Source organism: Thalassophryne amazonica, chromosome 4, assembly GCF_902500255.1.
Source record: "Thalassophryne amazonica chromosome 4, fThaAma1.1, whole genome shotgun sequence".
Classification (NCBI taxonomy): domain Eukaryota; kingdom Metazoa; phylum Chordata; class Actinopteri; order Batrachoidiformes; family Batrachoididae; genus Thalassophryne; species Thalassophryne amazonica.
The window spans coordinates 108540875-108553495 of NC_047106.1; the positions used below are offsets into that span (position 1 = coordinate 108540875).

Genomic DNA, 12621 nt, shown 5'->3' on the forward strand with positions numbered 1-12621 from the left:
GCTGCTGCCCACCATGCCCCTTTCCCCTTCAAAGATGAGGCACGCCTTTCTGTCTTTAGGAATTATGTAGGATATAGAGCTGCTTATTGGGCATGCAGGAGTCCAGATTTGGGCTTGTGAGACATGTGTCACATAAAACTAAAATGAAGTGTTTTAGGTTTGTATTTTGCATATAGCAAGATAGTTTCCAAATGCACAGTCATAGAATTGTTGCACTTAGAGGATTTTTGACATTAAATCCCAACATTATTAACTGTAAATGGTAGACAGAAGCACCTTTAATCAATTAATCAATTTATTAGTCTTGTACATATATATATATATATATATATATATATATATATATATATATATATATATATATATATATATATATATACGAGGTCTGTTAGAAAAGTATCCGAACTTTTTATTTTTTCAAAAACCATATGGATTTGAATCACGTGTGATTGCATCAGACAAGCTGAACCTTTGTGCGCATGCGTGAGTTTTTTTCACGCCTGTTGGTTGCGTCATTCGCCTGTGAGCAGGCTTTGTGTGAGCAGTGGTCCACCCCTATCGTCGGATTTTTATTGCGAATAAATGTCTGAACGATTTGGAGCTTTGCTGCATCAATTTTTTTCCAGAAACTGTGAGAGACCTCCAGGTGGTAACCATTCGGAAAATTCAAATGGCTTTGAGGGACGATTTTATGGGGATTACACAGATTAAGGAGTGCTCCAGCCGGTTTAAAGACCGGCCACAGCTGCTGAGAGGCTCAAACCCCACTGAAACAACCAGATCATTTCCAACGTGAAGGCTTTGTTGATCCGGGACATCGTCTGACTTACACAAAATTAGCAGGAGACGTGGACATCAGTACTTTTTCGGCACATTCCACTGTTACAGGAGTTTTTTTCATGGAAAGAAAAGCGGAGGATTGCGCCACCATGCCGCTCATGGCGCGGCACAAAACCACCTCTGTGTTGGTCTCACAGGACGGCTTTGAGATGGCTTTCAGACGGCTGTCGGTGGGTTTTCAGTTGTGTGACTAACCGAGAAATTGTGGATGAGCCTGGACATGCCAGAACATGTCCTGTGAGGCTTCATCACGGCGTTGCTTTGCGCCATGCGGCTCCACCACAACGCGTGGAATTCCTCCGCACGTCTGTCTCAATGTGCCGAAAAAGTGCTGATGTCCACGTCTTCCGCAATTCCTGTGCTAGTCAGAGGATGTCCCGGATAAAACACAGTGTCCAGTTTGGAAATGAACGGCACATTCCACTGTTACAGGAGTTTTTGTCATGGAAAGAGGAGCGGAGGAATTCCGTGCATCGCGGTGGTGCCGCATGGCGCAAATCAACGCTGTGATGAAGCCTCACAGGACATGTTCTGGCATGTCCAGGCTCATCCACAATTTCTCGGTATATATATATATATATATATATATATATATATATATATTTACACACATTATTTGGTTACTCTAGAAACCACAATAAATTTTGCCTTTGTTTTTAGCAGAACACTGTCATCTTGCATTGCTTGATTCCGCTATCTACAAGGTTAACTGATAGCCAGTACCATAATATTTAAAACATCGTGCAAATGTTAATATTTTTGATTCCTTATTTAATTAGCTTTAATTTTTTTTTTAAGGAATGCCATTCCTTTGTTCCTGCAAGCTGATATTCTCAATGTCTTTATCTGTTCTTGACCTACACCAGGCTCTGTTCCCTTGGGGCACTCTTAACCTTGCAGGCTGTGCTAATTATCTCTGGAAAGAGGCCCATTCTCACAAACATCAATTTCATTGGGTGTTGAAATAGAGCTGGGCATTGCCTGGCTGTGCCCCATTTCCGATGAAAGATGGGGCTCCGCAAAGCTGGTGATCCAGGGGAGTTCACCCATGGTACAGTACGTCTCCTCTTCCCTCATCTGATTACGTACGTCTGTCTTCATTACACCACATGACGTGGAGTTAATCTTGTTCCAACTGGGTTGTTTCCCTTTTGTCTTCGTCCAATAGCCATTCTTAGTGTATCTTTCAGCCTCCAAAACAATAGTCCTGTCCAGTAACTGGAAACATTTGCTCAGTGTCCACATGTCTGTAACAGTGTTGAGTGCAGTGATGATAAGAGTGAAGAAATTAAAGAGATGAAAGTTCTGTTTACTGCTTCCAGTCCTCTGTGATAATCTGATCATGATGTCGGCCAGAGAGTTACTTAATACTTGGCAGTCAGAAACACAAGATCAATAATGATGGTGTGTTGTTGGAGGAAATTACAGTGTAGCTATTTTTTCATGTATGTTTTTTTTTAAGTAGTGAGCTGAGAAATGTTCATCACCATATGGCTGCCAGTCACCACTTTTTGATGTAGTGGGTCTTTTTTGATGTTTTGTAGCTCGTTGAGGAATGTGGAATAAAAAAAGGCTTCCCAAAAAGAGTTCACTAGTTGACAGATAATGTTTTCACATTTGCTCTCTGCAGTTTATGGTATTTGCTGCTTGCCTGAAGATGATATGTGGAATCCTTGTTATTACCCGAATGTGTGGTTCTGATTGTTTTGGCATCGAAGGGCAAGCTCAGTAAAATAACTGCCGGGTTGTATAATAGAATATTTCTAAAATTTGTGGATTTAATTTCTTGCCTTGGTGATTTATTTTGAAATTCACTTTGTTTTATATATTATTACTACACTTTAGCATTGTGACATTTGAAAGTCAACTCATCAAAGATTCTGTTACTCACAATCTGATCTTACTGGGACAAGTGAGAATGAAAGAAAAGGGTGTTTGTTCAACTGAGTGATAGAAACCAGTCACAGGCCCTATGAATGGAATTGTCACTGATTACTGGTATTTATTATAATTACCCCCTACTCATGTCACCAATGGAAGCTTTTAAATGGGGTATAATGGTGTTTTATTGAATCAGTAAGCACTCATCCTTCCTCCTGACCTCCTCATATAGATCTCTGAATGCCTAAAGAATAAAGGATATTTTTAACCACCCAGTTCTCCTCCGTCTAACTCCACTTAAAAACATGATGAGACAACGCATTAGACAGTAGTTCAGTAAAAGCTCATTTGGAAAGCAATTTCAACACAAATAAAAGAAAAGCAAACAAAAAAAAAGAACAAAGCGCTATACAATTTAAACAAAGCCAAAAAGACGATAAAATTACAATAAATATTTGAACTCTCTGACATACACAGGCAAAGCTTGTAATTAAAATCACAAAATGTATGAGTTGGCACATATGGCTTGAATGTCCATAAGAACTGAAGGTGCAACACATTAACAACATTTAGAATTAAGAATTACTAAGTAGTAATAGTTGTATGTTATCTGGAGACAAAAATGCAGTATCTGTTATTGTTACTGAGTTAGGCCAGACCAATTACACCAGAATATGCAGTAATCTGGTGCAATGCCACATTAATCAAATCATTAAAACACCATGGGACCCAATTGCAAAATACCCGACCAGACCAGGGGCCTCATGTATCAAAGTGTGCTTAAGCAGGGATTCAAGCACATTCCATTTGTACATCCCACTGAACATGGAATTGAGCACATATGCACACGCACCCTGACCATGCTCCTATTTAAATATGCAAATTCATATAAATAGGCCCTAGAGCTGGGATTCCCCACACCGTCACATCAGACAAGATGAACACCGAAAAGAATTTATACAGAGTGTGAGCTACAGATGACTGGAAATTATGTGGAGACATGTAGGGATAATGCATTTGGTACCCTGTAAAATGGAATAATCATGAAAAAATGTTCATGGGAGCGTGTGTGTGTGTGTGTGTGTGTGTGTGTGTGTGTGTGTGTGTGTGTGTGTGTGCGTGTGTCTGTGTGTGTGTGTGTGTGTGTGTGTGTGTGTGTGTGTGTGTGTGTGTGTGTGTGTGTGTGTGTGTGTGTGTGTGTGTGTGTGTGTGTGTGTGTGGTGTGTGTAAAAGGCCGTAAATACTCTCGGCTCAGGACAGCGCACACACTGAAGTAAAAAATCTCAGGTGCACCGCCGCTGACAGTGTGTGACATTCACATCTTTAGACGTGTTTATTAAGAATGGGTATTGATAAGATTTTATCGATATCGATACCATTATCAATTCCACTTATCGATCCGATTTTTTTATCAATTCCCTTATCAATACCTCTTATGAATTTTCTGGGTACTACAAGTAGGCTTTACAGGTTTTCTATGTCACAACATGTTATTGAGTGTTAAAGTAAATAATATGAAATTGGTCACTGGATCCTTAAACTCTGGACATAATAAACTCTACATGGTGGATCCTTGATCTCTGGACATAAATAGAAATAAACAAAGTCTGTAGTTTTTGGCAAAAAGCATTTCCTTTCAGACATATTGACATTATGTATGGAATGTCTTTCCATACATCTGAGCTGAGCTCTTGCAGCCGGCTGTGCTGCACGTCAGGGTGTAATTTATAAAGAATGCAGGACGTCTCATTTTAGGAGGATAAAACACTTTCCAAATGCTGTCTTACAGCATTTGGAAAGAGGTGTAATTTTATTTAAAGCAGCAATTCATTTTGAAGTTATTAATTCCGACCGGACTCTGTCTCGGCAGAGAGCCGTACAGTGTTTGGAGCTGTGCCAATGGAATGGAGGACGATTCTCCTTTCTTGACTGAAAAAAAGACAGAACCCCAGTTAGTGACTTTAATCCAGACAAAAGTGACTCACTGTTCACTGACATATTTTAATGGCTTTCAGAGGGGTTAAGAAGCAGACTTGCCGCTTCTGAAGAGGAGCGAATCAAAGAACCAACAAGCCAGAGGCTCGAAGCACTGCTCCTTGGTTCACGCTTCAAAGTGGGGTCGCCCTGCAGAAGCGGTTGATTACAGACCCGCTGCAGGGTCTGTAATCAAAGTAAAGAAATGATCATTTTCCCAACAAACACACTCAAAAACAACATCCGCTCTGAAGGACCGATAAGGGAATCATTGAGCAAAAAAAACTATTGATGTCAGTGGATCTAATCAATTCTTAATGATACTTGAAAAGAACCGATTCTTGATACGCAACCCTAGTGTTTATTGACAAATGCTGAACACAGGGAGACAATCAGTTAAGAAGCTCTGCTGCTCCGGTCTCACCATCAAGAAAAAGAAAACACACATTAATAATAATAAACAACATATTTGAATGTGCACATGCCCAAATGTATCCATGCTGGTTTTCATTCTGAGCAGTTACACGAATAAACTACTCACTAAGCAGCCACCCATCGTGCACCGTGCCGGCCTCCAGCCTGATGCACATTAGCACATCACATACAATGTGAACATTGATGGAATTAAATTGTTTCCTATTAACAAAAACAAATTCATCATGTGATGGCCCCTTTATGTGTGCAGTCATTAGCTCTGATTACATTAGGGAAACCAGCTCTCAGTGCAAATTGTGCTTTAATGTGGAATGTGATGTACCTGGATGACATTCAGATAATTGTATTCCACACAGCTGGCATGGCTCAGCTCAAGGCTGACAGGCACACTCCTGACCCATTAGCAAGCTCCCACTGGAATGCCCCTGTTGCCAGGAAGTGCAACATGGTCAGCACCTGTGTGAGCACTTTTGATACATCTCAGGGTTAGCGTGGAGATGGACGTACGCCACGTTTTTGCGCATATGCACACTCTGTGCATGAGACCCCTGGAATCCATCCCTATTTCCTGAAAGTAACCATCAGTAATGCCATAGCCAGGTGATCCACGATGATACATTGCATTAGAAAACTTCTAAATTCATTTTTATGAACAAAATTAAGAATATTGGCACTCTGTGCTGATACACATGAATCCTCATTTATATAATGAACCACCCTAAATGACCAATTATGGACACACACTTTCCATTTAAGGTGGTCAGAACTGTCAGGAATTGCTGTCTAGCAACATAGAGAAATCAAAGGAGACAAAAACAAAAACCTGTCACACACAGAAATACAAATCTTGATCAAGGAAGTGCAAGCAAAACACGACATATTTTGTCCTTTTTTCAGAACTTTGAGTAATGACTTGACAAGTAAGAAAAAAAAAAACAAGAACACATTCTCAAACGCTGTGTATCATCTGTCAGTATTTTGCACAGTACCATGGCATTCAACTGTCTTAGTGTTGGCTTGATCACTTTTGCAGATAAATTGGGAGCTATTCACTGAAGCATGACCTTTGCGGTCTCATACTATATTTGAAAATAAAAAACAACTGCAAGTACAATATTCAACACAATATTCAATACAATATACAATATTCACTAAAACTCTGTTTCCTTAAAAGGTTTTGGTGGAATTCAGTTATGTTCAAATTTGAACCCATTTGAGCTGTACTCATTTGGGATGTCTAGTTCTAATTCAGTGAAAATCCAGTGAATAATGCTGAAATTGCCATGGGCACAAGAATCAATTCTATCTTCAGCAAAGCGAGCAGTCTTTGAAAGGTGTTGGTGAATCCCAATTATGCTGAAATTTCATCTTTCCAAGACGCACACACACACACACACACACACACGGAGGGATGGACTGTACTTCTATATCCCCTTTCTGGGTTAATGGCCGGTGGAGGATAATATATTAATGGTGGGTTGAGGCAATAAACAAAGGGACTTAAGTGCAACAGTTGCCATTTGCTATGGACCAGCACTTTGGCAGAATATTTGCAGAGATCTCAGTGTTTTCTTGAATGTTATTTAACTTGTTGAACTAAAACATGCACATTAGATTCTTTTTCTTTGTAGATCTGGAGGTGTGTCTGCATGGATGTGGCATATAATTTATGCCAAAATCAGTACGCGCCTAATAACAATCAGAGATCCACACTGGTTCCACACAGGTTCAGGTCAGATAGAGACTGGTAGTTGCTGTGACAATCCTGGAAACACGGGAGTATGTGTGTGTGTGTGTGTGTGTGTGTGTGTGTGTGTGTGTGTGTGTGTGTGTGTGTGTGTGTGTGTGTGTATGGGGGCAGGGGGTAGAACTGTTGTTTCACACCAGCGGCCGAAAGACAGCGAGTGCTCTGCGAGTGCCCATTCGACCCCTCTCTCGGCAGGTGTCGGCCAGATTCCAGGTGCCACACATGAACATCCAACACCGCCCGCTGGGCACTTAGAAAAGGCGGGGCTATTTGCACTCCCCGGCACAAAGAGAGCAGCTGACCACATTCGCGCTGTCTGTGAAAATTGTCTAAGAACAACACGAGTGTGCGTTACCAAGTAACACACACACAGATGGCTTGTGGAGTGTGTCGTCACCCCCCCCCCCCCCCCAACCACACACACACACACACACACACCATGAATCCAACATTGTCAGCTGTGGCTAAGGGTCCCAGAGTCCGGTCACTGTCCAGCGCAGTGCACTGCTGGGGCAGCTGACTGCTGTGTACTGCAACTCAGCTGGAGAACACACAATGCACATGTGTGGGCAGGTGCTCACACCCTCATGACATGCTGATAGTTACGTATAGACATGATCACTTGAGGACCGACCAGCGTCTGAGTGCGCAGCATGGTGTGGAATTAATGAGCTGGACGGGCAGGCTGATGTCCCTTCCACCACGTAAATTGTAGCTTACATGACAGAGAGAAAAAGTGAAAATTAAATAAAACAAAGAAAGGTAAAGGCGTGAACTCATTCATGTGTGATCGCTTTGCTCATACGCTTTGCTGTGGACATACACCTGTCAGCTGACTGCCACATCAGCACACCGCAAAGCTGGACGCCACCATAAGGCGCGTGTAACTACGGGATTTCCCCATATTGTAATAATTAAAACACATATCACATTTGCAACGCGGTCACCAGCGGATCACTGCGCGCTGGACATCAGCCATGCCGGCTGATGTGTTCATGACATTGGAGCGGGCTGTTCATGAGACGAGAGCCCAGCTGATGTCTTCATGAGATGAGCGCATCAGGTAATTCATGTAAAACATAAAAGGGAGAGCAGTAATCCACTTCATTACTTCCTGGTGTACGTCTAGGCAGAGGCTAAGTCTGCTCTTTATAACAGGAATTAAGTGTTATGAATTGTGGTGGGGGGTTTTTTCCGCTGCTTTGTGCACAACTTTCCACATGCTCACACTGTGTTGGTATGCGCGATACCACAGCTTTGTGCACACCTGTCCAACCGTGTGTTCCTTCGGACATCATGTGGAATGTTTTGTGGTTCCCCATTTCATTTTTTGTTTGCGGATTTCCTTCCGGTTTCTGCTTCTTTCACCCCATGCCGTGTTATGTGTGAAGGGGCCCTAACACTTGGTGTCGTCAATGCCAAAATATCTTCAGAAGAAATGTCAGCATTACAAAGTGGTAAATGCTTTTGGTGTCCCAACTTTTTGGGGGGAATTTATTGCATGCCTTAAATGCAGGAACTGCTGTATGTTGCCAAATGAAATTACGTTGACCTCATAAAATAATTATCTTGGCTTCCTTGTGTCTGCAATGAAACAGAAGTCAAAGTAAATGCAAGAATCACTGTTTGATTTTTCTTGTCATTTTTCCATACTGTCCCAGCTTTTTCTGATTTGGTATTGTACAATGCCTTGTGGAACTGCAGCATTCCAAAGTATGTGAGGCCATCTGACTTTTGGCAAATTTATCATCAGTTATGGATAATTTTTAAAAAATCTGAGAGCAATAACAATATAGTCTTTGTTCCCCACATATTACATTGGAACTAAGAATATGCTGTATCACCTTTAATGTAATGTGAAAATATGACAGCTGTCAAAAGTACCACTCTTTTGAAGATGGATATTAGAGTTTCCCATGAAACATTATCATTGCCTTTAGTTTTCTTTTCCTCCCTATTTTATTTTGAATTAGTCAGTTGTCAAAGATGTTTTTAAGTCTTTTAGAAACAAAACACATTCCCTGTGGACTCTGCGTGCTAGATGTGGCACCTCACAAACCTCCAGACTCACTCTTCAGGAGAGATGTTCTTTAAATACCTATTTGAAGGAGAAGAGAATAGACGATAGTCTTCTTTCACATTTATCCTGCTGCACTTAGCAAGTCTGAAAGCAACCATAAATAATGGCGCTCCTGTTTCCTGTAGGTTATCAGTGCTGGAAAATTAGCTTTTAAAATGCAGTTTGAAATCCATTTGGGTGATTGATGGGTGACGAGGCTAATAAATTTTGCAGTTTCGAGTAGGCTGGATCACACTCATTTTTTAAGGTTGTCATGAAGCCAGAAACATTTGACGTGGAAAAGTAAGGGAGTCTTAAGCCAGCACTGCTTGATGAAGGTATTTATTTGATGAACATATTTATATTGTTTTTTTGTCAGACACTATGATATATCTGATGATATTGACTGAATTGTTTATTGTCTTTAATGTAGGGATCTTGTGCAAAAAAATCACCTGCTAAATGCAATAATTAGTTCTACCAAGAACATGTTTTCAGTCCTGTTGGTCTTATAGCGGGATTACTCAACAACCGCTGAACTGATTTCCTTGAAACTTGGTGGGACGGTGGGATATGGGCCAACTTTTAACAGGACAGATTTTTGAATTAATTTATTAAATTTTGTTTTGCTTTCTTTAACATTGACAGTTCATTTTTCAACATTTTGTGAACTTCTCAAGCGATAATGCACAAATCTTTAAAAAAAAAAAAAATACAACCCCAATTCCAATGAAGTTGGGACATTATGTAAAATGTAAATAAAAACAGAATACAATGATTTGAAAATCCTCTTCAACCTATATTCAATTGAATACACCACAAAGACAAGAAATTTAATGTTCAAACTGATAGACTTTGTTGTTTTTGTGCAAATATTTGCTCATTTTGAAATGGATGTCTGCAACATGTTTCAAAAAAGTTGAGACGGGGCAACAAAAGACTGGGAAAGTTGATGAATGCTTAAAGAACACCTAATTGGAAACAGGTGAGTGTCATGATTGGGTATAAAAGGAGCATCCCCACAAGGCTCAGTCATTCACAAGGAAAGATGGCGCGGGGATCACCACTTTGTGAACAACTGCATGAATAAATAGTCCAACAGTTTAAGAACAATGTTTCTCAGCATTCAGTTGCAAGGAATTTGGGGATTCCATCATCTACAGTCCATAATATAATCAGAAGATTCACAGAATCTGGAGAACTTTCTACACATAAGCGGCAAGGCCGAAAACCAACATTGAATGCCTGTGACCTTCGATCCCTCAGGCGGCACTGCATTAAAACCAAGATCATTGTGTAAAGGATCTTGCCATGTGGGCTCAGGAACACTTCAGAAAACCATTGTCAGTTAACACAGTTCGTCGCTACATCTACAAGTGCAAGTTAAAACTCTACCATGCAAAGCGAAAGCCGTACATCAACAACATCCAGAAACGCCGCTGCCTTCTCTGGGCCCGAGCTCATTTGAAATAGACAGACGCAAAGTGGAAAAGTGTGCTGTGGTCTGATGAGTCCATATTTTAAATTGTTTTTGGAAATCATGGACATCGTGCCCTCCGGACAAAAGAAGAAAATGAGGATCCAGATTGTTACCAGCGCAAGTTCAAAAGCCAGCATCTGTGATGGTATGGGGGTGTGTTAGTGCCCATGGCATGGGCAACTTACACATCTGTGATGGCACCATCAATGCTGAAAGGTGCATTCAGGTTTTGGAAAAACACATGCTGACATCCAAGCAACGTCTTTTTCAGGGGCGTCCCTGCTTATTTCAGCAAAATAATGCCAAGCCACATGTTTCAGCAGCGTTGCTTTGTAGTCAAAGAGTGCGGGTACAAGACTGGCCTGCCTGCAGTCCAGACCTGTCGCCCATTGAAAATGTGTGGCGCATTATGACAACGGAGACCCCGGACTGTTGAACAACTGAAGTCATACATCAACCAAGAATGGGAAAGAATTCCACCTAAAAAGCTTCAACAATTAGTGTCCTCAGTTCCCAAACGCTTATTGAGTGTTGTTGGAAGGAAAGGTGATGTAGCACAGTGGTAAACATACCACTGTCCCAGATTTTATGAAACGTGTTGCAGGCATTCATTTCAAAATGAGAAAACATTTGCACAAAAACAAAGTTTATCAGTTTGAACATTAAATATCTTGTCTTTGTGGTGTGTTCAGTTGAATATAGGTTAAAGAGGAGTTGCAAATCATTGTATTCTGTTTTTATTTACATTTTACACAATGTCCCAACTTCATTGGAATTGGGGTTGTATAAAAGCAAAAATATTTGTATTCTTCCACCAAGTTTCAAAGACATTTGTTCAGTAGTTTTTGCTTAATGCTGGATGTAATGTGTAAGAACAGGGAAGATTTGTTTTGTTGGCGGAGAGATACATTGTCAGTGCTGTACTTGGTTGGGATAAAAAAAACCTTGATATTTTGTATTGCTCTATTCTTAGTAGCTTGCTGCCACATACGAAATGTGTATGAACACACACTGTGGATCTCCTTTGGCAGTGCATTTCACTATCATTACACTATCAAAGGGTTTGTTGTGTCACACCAGTATTTTGGTGCAGGTCAAATCTGATGTATCTTTGACTATATTGTGTAGATGGTCTCAGATCTTGCACAGACAGGATCAGACCACCATCTGCACAGTACAGCACTAACGGAAGAGAAACTAAAATTTTGACATTGAAAACTGAATAATCAGTCATTGTAAGTTGTGGTTTGTTGTACAGTTTTTCTTGTAAAATGAGCCCTCCTTTGTATTATAGTTCACAAATCATTGTCTTTAAGCATCACATGTATTAAATACTGTTAAAAGCGAATCTTCAAAGTGCCAGATTTATCCCCCACTGACATCTGGTGTCTATTTGCACCGGAGGACATAATCTTCAGCAGTAATGTCCCAGATGCCGAGAGTGGATTTACATATTTCACACTGTGTAATCTTGCGTTTACAATATCATTTACGTGGGTTTCTCCTTTACACCCACTGACATCTCTCTTTACCTCGGCTAAGCTTTGAGGGAGATTGACAGGGGACAAGCTCAAGGCGTTCAGTCTTGCTTTGCATACAGGGGCTCGTGATACCTTGTGCACTCACATGTGCTCACAAAGACACGCGCACACCATTTTGATTGATACTTAACTGAAACTGAGCTCTTGTTGCTGTCAGAGCCCAGCTAAATCTCCTGAGCCTCTTGATTTCTGACATTTGTAGATATTACATTCATGGAGCAAGGAGGCAGTATTCTGTGATGTGATCCTGCTGTAACACTTTAATCTGTTTAGACTGACTCAATACTGTGGCAGGAAAGGGGGTAGAAACCATACAATGAAATTGGCCGCCGCTGCCAAGGTCTTACTGTATCCTGCACGCACTGAACATATCTCTACTTGGATTGTGTTCGCACAGTAGGAGAGCCAAAGGTTTATTGGACAGCTTTCTCTAGAATTTTACTTTTTTTTGTAATATGGGTTTAAAGGCAAAATTGTAGATGAGCACATAAAAAACGATATGTTCGTGTTTGTGTAAAAATGGCAATAAAAGTGTCTGTATGAGTTAAACTTTGTGGGTATTAGAGTGTTTTTCTGTAATCCACACATACCATAGCAGTTGAAGCTGAACTAAATGAAACAGAGTGATGTCGTATTTCTTCCCTTTTGCCAGAAAATGACAAAT

The 12621-nt window shown here is 40.7% G+C and overlaps 1 protein-coding gene across 1 annotated transcript in view; it reads left to right on the forward strand.

The window, feature by feature from the left end:
• The window catches only part of nbeab (neurobeachin b), a 1103372-nt gene that overhangs the window by 727845 nt on the left and 362906 nt on the right, over nucleotides 1-12621 (forward strand). The gene's annotated exons all lie outside the window — the stretch shown is intronic.